Raw genomic sequence first — 13,219 nt, 5'->3', positions numbered from 1 at the left:
CATAGTTTATACATATTACTTTATACATTGTGTGTTTTCTACTATGAGTAGGGTTTCCATGATGGTTCACATCGTCATCGATTTACTAGTGGGCTATGATCCTGTGTGGCTGAATGCTGCCAATGACCTTGTATTGGGCCTTTGATGAACTTTTCACAACATACAGAGTGAGTACAAGGACATTAACTCTGAAATAATCCTCCAAAGGGTGCTGCCAATGTAAACTTTGTGAACCACTTGACCATTTCATAAGCTCCTTTTGGGTGCTGATTTTGTGGGTTGTCTTGTGGGGTCCTCTTTCTTGTTTCCTGTCTCTTCTTCTCTTAACGCTTTCCCCTTCTGTCTTCATTCCTGTGTATCTTTAATTATTTATATTTGTACCGAGATTCCTGTCCTAATCTGTTTGTGTTTGGTGTATTTCTTAATTAATGGTCTACATGAACTTCAGTGCATTATGCTCCAGTCATAAAAGGAGAGGTGTAGGAGAATAAAAAAAATAAAAAAAGAATTGTGTTGGACTGAGTCCAGGATGCTGATCCGGGATCGAATGAGTGATTAACGGAATCCTACCCTCCCACATGCAAGTCTTTGCTGGGATGTGGATGTGCTTTCTCCCAAGAGGAAACTTTTGAAAACCACAACAATAAGTTTGAATTGATTACATTTGCCACCAACAAATCATGCGAGGATTTATTTTCTGCTACATCATTAACAAACTCGTCATTATATAAGGAAATGCTTTTAAAAGTTGTTGCTCGTACATCATCTTCAGATGCTCAGGACTCAAGAAAGACGCAATTATTCAGCTAATGTGGCTAAAATACATATTACTCACCCCCTCGTTGACCATAAAAGGGTGAAGTTACCTTAAAGTTTGCTTTACGAGAAAATAAATCAACCTTAACCATATTTTTCTGTTTTAGAATAAATTATCGTCCAATTTGAAAATAATTTTCTGTAGCCACTGTTAAACCAATTACTAAACCTACATTCCCAATCATGCCACTAAACTTGGACTAAATCCACCAACTACACCAAATACACTAAATCCACGACAAGGGGCCCTCTTGCTTTTGGGCTTGACGCTTCCCCTGTGGTGTTAACAACAAAAACATAATGCAACTTCGTCAACGGAGGCATAAAATTACTAACCACATTAAATCCACCACTAACCACAGTAAATCCACCACTAACTACATTAAATCCACCACTAACCACATTCAATCCACCACTAACCACATTCAATCCACCACTAACCACATTAAAATCCACCACTAACCACAGTAAACCCACTACTAACCACAGTAAATCCACTACTAACCACATTAAACTCACAGAAAACCTACTACTCAAATTACCAAACATACGATTAAACACACCACTAAACTTGCAGTGAAGCCACTACTAACCACAGTAAATCCACTACTAACCACCTAAACCCATAGTAAACCGATTACTAAACGCACTACTTATCACACTAAACCTACAGTAAACCTATTACTAAACTTACTACTTATCACACTAAACTGACAGTAAACCTATTACTAAACCCACTACTTACCACACTAAACTGACAGTAAACCTATTACTAAACCCACTACTTACCACACTAAACCCACAGTAAACCCACTACTTAATCCACACAAACCCCACTACTTAATCCACACAAAACCCACCACTTAATCCACAAGAATTCTACTACGTAATCCAGACAAATCCACGACTAACCGCCTAAACTCACAGTAAACCTATTACTAAATCCACATTAAACCCACTATACTTACCACCTAAACTTACCATACTAAATCCACTACTTACCACACTAAATCCACTACTTAATCCACACAAAACCCACTACTAAATCCACATTAAAACCACCGAAATCCCACTAGTTAATCCACACAAACCCACAGTAAACCCACTACTTAATCCATACTAAACCCACTACTTACCACACTAAACCCACAGTAAACCTATTACAAAATCCACTACTTAATCCACACGAAACCCCCAGTACAGCCACTTGTTAATCCACAGTAAACCCAAGGTAAACCCACTATTTAATCCACACTAAACCCACCGTAAACCCACTGCTTCATCAACACAAAACCCACTACTAACTACCTAAACCCACAGTAAACCTATTACTAAATCGATTACTTACCACACTAAACCCACTGCAAAAGAGGTACTAGATCCACATTAAACCTCCCACTGTACTGAACTATCAAACACACTATTCAAACCACCACTAAACCCACTACTAAGTACAAAGCATCCACATGAAACCCAACTATTAAACACTAACAATTCCACCAATGATCGTTTAACTTCCAGGAAACCCACTACTAAACCCAAACGAAACCTGGTACGAATCCCACTATTAAACGCACAAAACCAGCGGTTCAATTCTCACATATAATGAAGTAGCGAGGGGTAGATTCATGTTCTACCTGCAGGCTACAAGCTTGTGTGTTTTCGATAAAAAAACATATTGATGGACGAGGGAGAGATCTCCCCTGGGCGTCACCATTGATCACCACCCAGATGAGGAGGTGTCCAATGCTCGCTGGATTTTCACAAGTTCACATAAACGCTAGACCTGGAACGGGCGAGGAAGGGAATGAGTGGAAGTAGGTTCACCGCCTCGGGAGAAAGGGAGGAATTGGAGGACGATAACAGCGCGACGTATAGCACTCAGTGGGGTTTTATTGGTCCCCTATCTGGAGGGGATCAGGGGGCTATAGCTATATGTTTGTTCTCCGTCTGTCTGTTCGTCCCACTTGTGTTTTTTAGACCCTTTCCCTTTGGCCCTTACCCTTTAACATATTGAACTGAATCTTGGTACATGGCTTTATTACCTCCGCCACCAAAGGTGGATGGAGGTTATGTTTTCACCCGTGTCTGTTTGTCTGTTTGTTACTTGCAAAATCGAAGACTTTTCAAGTATATTGGTCATTGCATTTGTTATTGTCTGTCTGTCTGTTTGTGTATTTGTCACCGGCCTACAGGTCACAATTCTAAACCGATCGTCATGAAACTTCCCCAAGTTGTAGAGGTCGTCACAATTGAGAAGTCTGTTGATTTTGAGGTCAAAGGCCAATGGTCATCTGGAGGTCGATTTTCTAAAATCGCCATTTTAAATCCAATTGACTTGAAAATTTAACAGCATTTGTATAACAAGTCACTAAATTGGAAAACCAACTTTTTGAGGTCAAAAGGTCAAAGGTCAACTCAAGGTCAAACTTCCAAAATCATCAATTTTCATCCGATTGACTTGGTAATTGATCAGCATTTGCATTGTGCCTCACTGAATTGGGAACCAACTATTTTGAGGTGAAAAGGTCAAAGTTCAACTCTAGGTCAAACTTCCAAAATCATCAATTTTCATCTGAACAATCATCACTTTTCATCCTATTAACCCGAGTTTTGATCAAGATCGTCAATTTTAATCTTGATGAAATGGACAATTTGATGGATCAATGGCATCTTTTTTGGGGGGGAGGGGTGGATTTTGAAAGTATCCTGCTTTGCATGACGTCTTCCTGTTTGTTTGTCTGTGAACAAGATATCTCAAAAAGTTGTGCACGGATTCGGAAGAAATTTGGCAGAGAGGTAGTGTATATGACAAGAATGAAATGATTCGATTTTGGTAAAGATCCGGATTCGGATCCAGCTAGTAGAATTTTAAAAGTGATTTTTCACCATTGGGAGATAGGGCCAAAATCGATACATAGCACGATATCTCAAAAAGTGATGGACGGATTTGGACGAATCTTGGTGGACCGATTGGGTGTGTGACAAAGACGAATCGATTCGATTTTGGTGAAGATCTGAATATGGATTCGGATATGACAGTTATTTAATTTTTAACTGATTCTTCACCATTGAGAGATCGGGCGAAAAGCGATATAACATGATATTTTAAAAAGTTGTGGACGAGTTATGACTAAACTTGGTGGACGAGTTGGTTCGGTGACAAGAGCAAGTCAATTAGATTTTGGTTCAGGTCCGAATCCAGATCCCGCCTATCAGTGGGATACAAAACATAAACTGTTCAGCCTGGCAGAGCTATGCTCTCCACTGAGTGCCCTCCTAGTTATGATAAGTTACACAACAAGTTTGAGATTCAGGGCATTTCACCAATTTTTCACGGAGTTATGCCTTTTTGGAATTTTTGGAATTGTTGGAATACAATTTCCAAGTCAATCACGGGGTTATGCGTCACATATACATGGGTCAGTTTTCCAGACTTTTCCCCCATACCCTTTAACATGTTCAACTGGAATAGGTACATGTTTTTATCATGACAACCTACAGAAGTTTGAGTTTTGGGGCATTTCGCAAATTTTTCAGTCATGCCCTTTTTGGATGAGGAAAATATTACATACTCGTAAAAACTCCGCCCAAATGACGGGTTGGAACAGTTTATTCAACGCTGCAGAGCCTCGTGAGCGTGCCAAAGTCTGAAGCCTCGGCCTAGTGTCAGGTGTGCTTATATCTTCTTTATTTATTACACATCACACGGATGTAAATGAACACTTGGTTTACTCTGCGCATGTTGCACATCATGTGCAGCGAATTTCACCTCCCTGTATCTTGTATTTATTGTTATAAAAAAAAAAACTCTTCTGTACACCGCCTTGAGGCTCGGTTTGCAAGCCACCGTCTACAATTCCAATAGAAGAGACATAATTACTCTTTTATGGAAAATATTTTCGAGTTTGTTTTATCCTCAAAAATCGACCATAGTCAACACACATTCATACTAAAAGATTGTCCTTTAAAACCTACACTTATTAAGGGGGACAGACATCTGTACAAATACACAAACTGACATTTTGTTTATATTTGGAATCTCTCGCGATGAAGTTAACTCCGAGGGCATTTCACTGACTCACCGCAGGCAGGTTGGTGGTCTTTCTGTCTTCTACCGACTTCTCTCCGGCCTTGCTCCCCCAGCTCTCTCTGGGCTCTGTCCCCCAAATATTCCTACAGGTCGCACAAGATCTGCCTGCAACCCTCTTATGGTTAAACTGCCAAAATTAAGATCAAAATCAATCAAAATAAATCTTGAGCAATCAAGATCAAGATCAAATCAATCACTCCTTCATTCCTCTTTTCTCCCACCTCTGGAATAAACTCCCACACTCTCTTCAATCCCACTCCTCCCTCCAGGTCTTTAAAACAGCTGTTCACCACCATCTCTTAATTATCTTCCCCCATCCAAAACCTTGATCTTTTCTACCCCCGCTAATTTCACCCCAGATCCACTTTTTTGAAATACCAACTTCTTTCCTGGAAGTCCTTGCAGTGTCCTTGGGTTTTATACTTCTCCCACCCCCCAACCCCCTTCCCACGCCCCCTCCCACCAAGCCCTCTTCCTCCCACAGATCTCCCGATGTCCCTGCTCTCAAATGTTGTGTTTGTGTGCTTACCCTTCTCTCCCCATCTTGTCTATCGCTCCCCTTATTATATACTTTGTGTGTCTGTTTGATTTTTTTTGTGTGATAAATGTTAGCTCTTTCACGAGCCTCGATCCTGTATACAAAATAAATAAATAAATAAATAAATAAATAAATAAATGAATAAATAAATTAATATGGTAGATATAAAATGGGTCAGTTTTCTAGACTTTTCCCACATACCCTTTAACATATTGAACTGAAACTTTGTACATGGCTTTATTATGACAAGTTAGAGAAGAAGTTCGAGTTTCAGGGCATTTTGCCAATTTTAAAAAATTGTTAAAAAATTAAAACACATTCATTGGCACCGACAGGCAGGGGACATGTATTGCAAAGCAATTCTTGCTCTTGTCCCCTTGTGTTTGTTCACTGCTCATGCCGTTTAAAAGAAGAGCTATGAACAAGGTGTAAAACGGGCAGGAACCAGCACAGGAACAACGCCAAAAGTGCTTGCTGTAAGTACAATGTCCTCTTGCTTTCAAAAAGGCAATATTGAACAGGGAGTTTGGGCCGCGATGTGGAGCGAACACTTTGCGCAGGAATGCGGTCTGGATGATGTTCGCCGTCATTTACCTTTGAGTTCTCCAGATTTAAAACAGCTTTTGAAATGCCTCTTGTGTACATAAATAAATAGTCCCGAGTGGGCTGACGGTCATCTCTTGAGGTTGTAGTTCAGACCTCTGCTGATTTAGGGGAGCCCTCCTGGGAGTCCTCCTCTTTCCCTGGGATCCCCCTTGATCCGAAATCGAAATATCTAAGACCGAGCGATCCTGCGGACCATCACGTAGAAGGGATGTGTCGTGTTCCAAAGCAATCGGCTGGTAAATAATGGACGAGTAGGGATACAAAGTTTGGGGGGTACCCCCCCCCCAACCCCGACAGGAGGCCGGCCCCCTGATCCGAAATCGAAAAATCAAAGCCCGGGCGATGTGCGGGCTACTGTCTTGTATTCATGTGTCACGTTTCAGAACAACCAGCCACGTGATGAGGGAGGAGCAGCAAAAATAGCAAAACGTTATCGGACAGACGGACATCACGACCCATTTTATAAGTTCATCTCTTCGAGTTTCGAGATAGGTAGAGATGACCTAATAATGTTCTGCGTAATGTGTTGGAATGTTTTTTTTTAAAATACCTTAACCAGTACATATTGACAAGGCTCCAACTCGGACACTTATGGATCCAGAGCTAAAAACCAGCCTAAGTGGGCACATGGAATTTCATGGCTTATATAAACGTTCTTTCTGAAGATGCAACAACACCTTATACCTGCGAGTCACCGAAGATGAGCAGTTTATGCAGTCGGGGCACCTTATGGGATTCGTTAACACCTTATGGAATTGAAGCACCTCGTCGTTAACACTGAAAACCCGAAGAGGGGGTGTCGAACCAAAACGGACACCTGGGCTTTGCGCGCACCGTTCCAACAAGACACCTGCCATTCGGTCATAGTCTTTTCATAGCAATGGAAGTAAACAAGGACCCAATGGGGGGGAGGGGGTGGAACGACCGCTGAGGGAGTATTTAAGTTTTTTTTTATTTTTAACAAGACGAGATACAAATGTCCAAGAGGCGAATTAAACGATGTGGGTCAAACAGAAACTGTGCAGCTTGTCAGGGGTCACGTGTGGAAGTGGATGGATTCAAACAGCGACTAATGAAATCAATAATGTGGTTCAGGTACAAATGAACTGGTTTCAGCTAGCTGAGCTATTTGCTTTGTGAATACTAGGGCATTGCCCGTACTATATCTATATCTAAAATTATATCCCCCCCCTCTATTTACATGAAATGGTTTGGTCCAAAGCGAACGGCTTCCAGAGTTTGGTAAAGCAATCGCCATCGCGTGCACAAACGCGCAGGAAAGCGAATGAATCGCAAATTCGTTTTTATTAGTTTTAAAACTTTATTAAAACATAGTTTAACGGCAACATAGTTTTCCAACGTGAAATAAATGAATACGCTGTCAAATGTGCCATCCGAGGCAGAGTGTGTCCGCCACGTTCGGCACACGCGATCGTTCGCTGCTCTCTGATTGGTTGAATCGTTTTTTGGACATAGCTCGGTAAGTAATTGTCCGATTAATATGAAACCTTGAAAAGGCACATCCTCGGGTCCCCAGCAATATACCTGGCAAGTTAAAAGTATATCGGACCCGTGGTTGTCGAGAAACAGCGGTCACAGACAAACGTACAGACAGAGATTACTGGAATTATAGATAGACTAGGGCATGCCCGTACTATATATAAGCTAGGACGTGCCCGTACGTGGGTGCCCGTTCCTTGCAAAAAAAAAAAAACTGCAAAAAAAAAAAAAACTGCAAAAAAAAAACAATGGTTTGGTCCATTCGCAACGACCACAGAACCCCCCCCCCCCCTCTATTTACATGAATGGTTTGGTCCATTCGCAAAGCCAAAGCGAACGACCACAGAACCCCCCCCTCTATTTACATGAATGGTTTGGTCCATTCGCAAAGCCAAAGCGAACGACCACAGAACCCCCCCCCCCCCTCTATTTACATGAATGGTTTGGTCCATTCGCAACGGCAAAGCGAACGGCGAACGGCTAAATCGCCATAGCTCGGTAAGTACTTGTCCGATTAATTTCAAACCTTGAAAAGGCACATCCTCGGGTCCCCAGCAATATACCTGGCAAGTTTCAAGTATATCGGACCGGTAGTTGTCGAGAAACAGCGGTCACAGACAAACGTACAGACGTACAGACGTACAGAGATTACTGGAATTATAGATAGACTAGGGCATGCCCGTACTATATATATGCCCGTACTATATATCTATCTAAAATTATATCCCCCCCCTCTATTTACATGAAATGGTTTGGTCCATTCGCAACGCCAAAGCGAACGGCGAACGGCTTGCGAGTACAGTGACAATCCCCCCCCCCTCTATTTACATGAAATGGTTTCGTCCATTCGCAACGACCACAGAACCCCCCCCTCTATTTACATGGAATGGTTTGGTCCATTCGCAACGCCGGCACACGCGATCGTTCGCTGCTCTCTGATTGGTTGAATCGTTTTTTGGACATAGCTCGGTAAGTAATTGTCCGATTAATATGAAACCTTGAAAAGGCACATCCTCGGGTCCCCAGCAATATACCTGGCAAGTTAAAAGTATATCGGACCCGTGGTTGTCGAGAAACAGCGGTCACAGACAGACAAACGTACAAACGTACAGACAGAGATTACTGGAATTATAGATAGACTAGGGCATGCCCGTACTATATCTATATCTAAAATTATATCCCCCCCCTCTATTTACATGAAATGGTTTGGTCCAAAGCGAACGGCTTGCGAGTGGTGACAATCCCCCCCCTCTATTTACATGCAACGGTTTGGTCCAAAGCGAACGGCTTCCGGAGTTTGGTAAAGAAATCGCCATCGCGTGCACAAACGCGCAGGAAAGCGAATGAATCGCAAATTCGTTTTTATTAGTTGTAAAACATAGTTTAACGCCAACATAGTTTGCAAACGTGAAATAAATGAATACGCTCTCAAATGTGCCATCCGAGGCAGAGTGTGCCCGCCACGTTCGGCACACGCGATCGTTCGCTGCTCTCTGATTGGTTGAATCGTTTTTTGGACATAGCTCGGTAAGTAATTGTCCGATTAATATGAAACCTTGAAAAGGCACATCCTCGGGTCCCCAGCAATATACCTGGCAAGTTAAAAGTATATCGGACCCGTGGTTGTCGAGAAACAGCGGTCACAGACAAACAAACAAACGTACAGACAGACAGACAGAGATTACTGGAATTATAGATAGATAAGGTCACTACCACCGGTAGCCACACCAAATATTGTGTTGTTGTTGTTGTTGTTGTTGTTGTTGTTGTTACCACCGGTAGCCACACCAATACACATGAGTGTTCCTCGCGAGAGATCCACGTGAGCTATTCGCATGACAAATCTCCCTGAGCGATTCCCATGAGAACTCCTCATGAGCGATTCCCATGAAGAACTCCTCATGAGCGATTCCCATGAGAAGTCCTCATGAGCGATTCCCATGAGAACTCCTCATGAGCGATTCACATGAGAATTCCTTGTGAGCTATTCCCATGAGAACTCCTCATGAGCGATTCATATGAGAACTCTTCATGAGCGATTCACATGAGAATTCCTTATGCGCTATTCCCATGAGAACTCCTGATGAGCTATTCCCATGAGAACTCCACATGAGTGATTCACATGAGAATTCCTTATGAGCTATTCCTATGAGAACTCCTGATGAGCTATTCCCATGAGAACTCCACGTGAGTGATTCACATGAGAATTCCTTATGAGCTATTCCTATGAGAACTCCTTATGAGCTATTCCCATGAGAACTCCTCATGAGCAATTCATATGAGAACTCTTCATGAGCGATTCCCATGAGAACTCCTTATGAGCGATTCCCATGAGAACTCCTCATGAGCGATTCCCATGAGAACTCCTCATGAGCGATTCCCATGAGAACTCCTCATGAGCGATTCCCATGAGAACTCCTTATGAGCGATTCCCATGAGAACTCCTTATGAGCGATTCCCATGAGAACTCCTCATGAGCGATTCCCATGAGAACTCCTTATGAGCGATTCCCATGAGAACTCCTTATGAGCGATTCCCATGAGAACTCCACATGAGTGATTCCCATGAGAACTCCTGATGAGCGATTTCCATGAGAACTCCTTATGAGCGATTCCCATGAGAAATCCTTATGAGCGATTTCCATGAGAACTCCTTATGAGCGATTCCCATGAGAAATCCTTATGAGCGATTCCCATGAGAACTCCTTATGAGCGATTCCCATGAGAACTCCTTATGCACGATTCAAATGAGAATTCCTTATGAGCTATTCCCATTAAAACTCTTCGTCAGCGATTCTCATGAGAACTTCTCATGATCGAATCACATGAAAGATTTCCATGAGAAGTGCTTACGAGAGATTCCCATGAAAACTCTTCATGAGCGATTCACGTGAGCAATTCACAGGAGTGGTCCTTGTAAGCGATTCCCATGAGCACTCCTCATGAGCGATTCCCATAAGGATTCCTCGTGAGCGATTCCCATAAGGATTCCTCGTGAGCGATTCCCATGAGAACTCCTCGTGAGCGATTCCCAGGATTTTCAGAGAGGATTTTATCAATCTCCTTCATGCTTCATCAAAATCCCTGGGAATGAGCTGCGGCTCTATTCTGTCCACCACCCTCTATCAACCAGCCATCTCTCTCCACTCTCCATCCACCTCCACCTTTCTGACATCTCTCTTCACACAATCCTCCCACCTCAACTGCAGTCTACCCCTTTTACTCCCGCCTAACTCTTTCAACACATTTGCTCTCTTCACAAGTCTATCTCCCTCCATCCATACCATGTTTCCGACCCACTTCTACCACCTCCATACCAATCTTTCCGTAAAGGTCATCTGCACACTGATCTCCTCCCTCTGTCCGTCATCCTCCTCCTATCCACTCTCTTCATTCCTACCACCTTCCTGACCCAGTTCCTGCAGAACTGCAACCTCTGTTGTTGCTCCTATGTCAGTTCCACCTTTTCAAGACCTTATAGGTATGCTGGAATTACACCCAACCTGAGGATTTTCCCATTAAACTTCCTCAATATCTTCCTGTCCACCATCAAATCCTCCACTTTCCTCCAATCATTCACACCCACCTGCATCCTCCTCCATACCTCAAGTTTTATTTTTAATCGCAGTTGTTGCACAGAGTCCTCTGTACACAATGTTTGTCCACGTTTTTCCATGTGCCGATAGAGAGCTAATCTGCAGGATTATAGCGTTGGGAAGTTTTGCCTTTCTCCTTTGTTTGCCCAATTCATCTGCTTTAGCGCATTTGGCAATCAGCAGGGCGTTGAATTAGAGCACTTGCTGTCCATTAAATTGGCTTTTCCTGTTGATTTTGTAGGTTTCACTCAGCGTCCGTAACCTGTACCTTTGTCCACGGTGCCAGTTAAGCCCCTAAAAGAGCAAGCTCTCAAGATTGTTCCCAGGTGGCACGAGAAAGTGCTTTGTCGTATTTCATTGCTCAGTCGAGTGGTGCATGGAATGGGATTCACGTGCCATGAAGGCCTCGTTTTAAATCAAACTCAGACCTCCAGGTCCAGCAGCTCCTTTGAAGTCCCCTCTCACATGCGTCGAGCGAGGCGCGCTTAAGGGCGAGGACATGGAAGCATTCGGAGAAATCTGGAGAAAATTTTGTTGTTGCTTCACCTTTGTCTTTTGAAGTGGCTTGATGAGTTGTTTTACATGTTTGAATTTCCAGGTTAAAATGGCGCATTTTGGTGCTAGAAATGTATGAATATGAATACAATTTTTTGGGGAACTTTCAGCTTGTTTAATCATCTTGAAACTGCAAATACATTTAACATAAATGGACAAACGTCCTGCATGAAACTACGTCACAGCCAGAGCAAACGTGCTAACTGAGATGCAAAGATGTATTCCAAAGGTCCAGGGTCACCGTTCAGGATCGCCGAAAAGAAACAAGACGGTGTATATACAGCGGGTGTGCTGCCTGTGCAGATAACAAAATGGGTGGTGGTTTGTGGTCCTATCCGGTTTGGGTGGTGGTTTATGGTCTTATCCGGTTTGGGTGGTGGTTTGTTGTCTTATCCAGCTTGGGTGGTGGTTTGTGGTCTTATCCAGCTTGGGTGGTGGTTTGTGGTCATATTCAGTTTGGGTGGTGGTTTGTGGTCATATTCAGTTTGGGTGGTGGTTTGTCGTCATATTCAGTTTGGGTGGTGGTTTGTGGTCTTATCCAGTTTGGATGGTGGTTTGTTGTCCTATCCAGTTTGGGTGGTGGTTTGTGGTCTTATCCAGTTTGGGTGGTGGTTTGTGGTCATATTCTGTTTGGGTGGTGGTTTGTGGTCTTATCCAGTTTGGGTGGTGGTTTGTTGTCCTATCCAGTTTGGATGGTGGTTTGTTGTCCTATCCAGTTTGGGTGGTGGTTTGTGGTCTTATCCAGTTTGGGTGGTGGTTTGTGGTCATTTTGAGTTTGGGTAGTGGTTTGTTGTGCTATCCAGTTTGGGTGGTGGTTTGTGGTCATAACTGGTTTGGGTGGTGGTTTGTGGTCATATTCAGTTTGGGTGGTGGTTTGTTGTCCTATCCAGTTTGGATGGTGGTTTGTGGTCATTTCCAGTTTGGGGGGTGGTTTGTTGTCCTATCCAGTTTGGGTGGTGGTTTGTGGTCCTATCCAGTTTGGGTGGTGGTTTGTGGTCCTATCCAGTTTGGGTGGTGGTATGTTGTCCTATCCAGTTTGGATGGTGGTTTGTTGTCCTATCCAGTTTGGGTGGTGGTTTGTGGTCATTTCGAGTTTGGGTGGTGGTTTGTTGTGCTATCCAGTTTGGGTGGTGGTTTGTGGTCATAACTGGTTTGGGTGGTGGTTTGTGGTCATATTCAGTTTGGGTAGTGGTTTGTTGTCCTATCCAGTTTGGGTGGTGGTTTGTTGTCCTATCCAGTTTGGGTGGTGGTTTGTTGTCATATCCTGTGAAGATCCTTTCCTGGATTGATCAATTTATTTTGACGAAGGTTTCCTTTCTTGAGTTCTTCGTTACACACGATTGGTTCATTCTCTCGACGGACGTGATAATATGAGTGTGAAAGATTTATCTCGTTGTGTGTCCCCCATAATCCCACCTCACCTCAAACCCCTCGTGAAGTTGGATGGTGAAGTGAAGATGGAGGTGAAGCTCATTGCCTTCACTTTCTATTGCTGATGACAGAGAGCGATTCCACA

The 13,219-nt window shown here is 43.1% G+C and overlaps 1 protein-coding gene across 3 annotated transcripts in view; it reads left to right on the top strand.

Moving 5' to 3' along the window:
- LOC137437772 (dachshund homolog 1) overlaps nucleotides 1-13,219 on the top strand; it is a 267,460-nt gene that overhangs the window by 145,966 nt on the left and 108,275 nt on the right. The window lies entirely within an intron of this gene.

Source organism: Myxine glutinosa, chromosome 12 (assembly GCF_964187855.1).
Source record: "Myxine glutinosa chromosome 12, kmMyxGlut1.1, whole genome shotgun sequence".
In the NCBI taxonomy this organism is placed as follows: Eukaryota; Metazoa; Chordata; class Myxini; order Myxiniformes; family Myxinidae; genus Myxine; species Myxine glutinosa.
The sequence above is the reverse complement of the archived record's forward strand: the minus strand, read 5'-3'. Positions and strand labels throughout refer to the sequence as shown.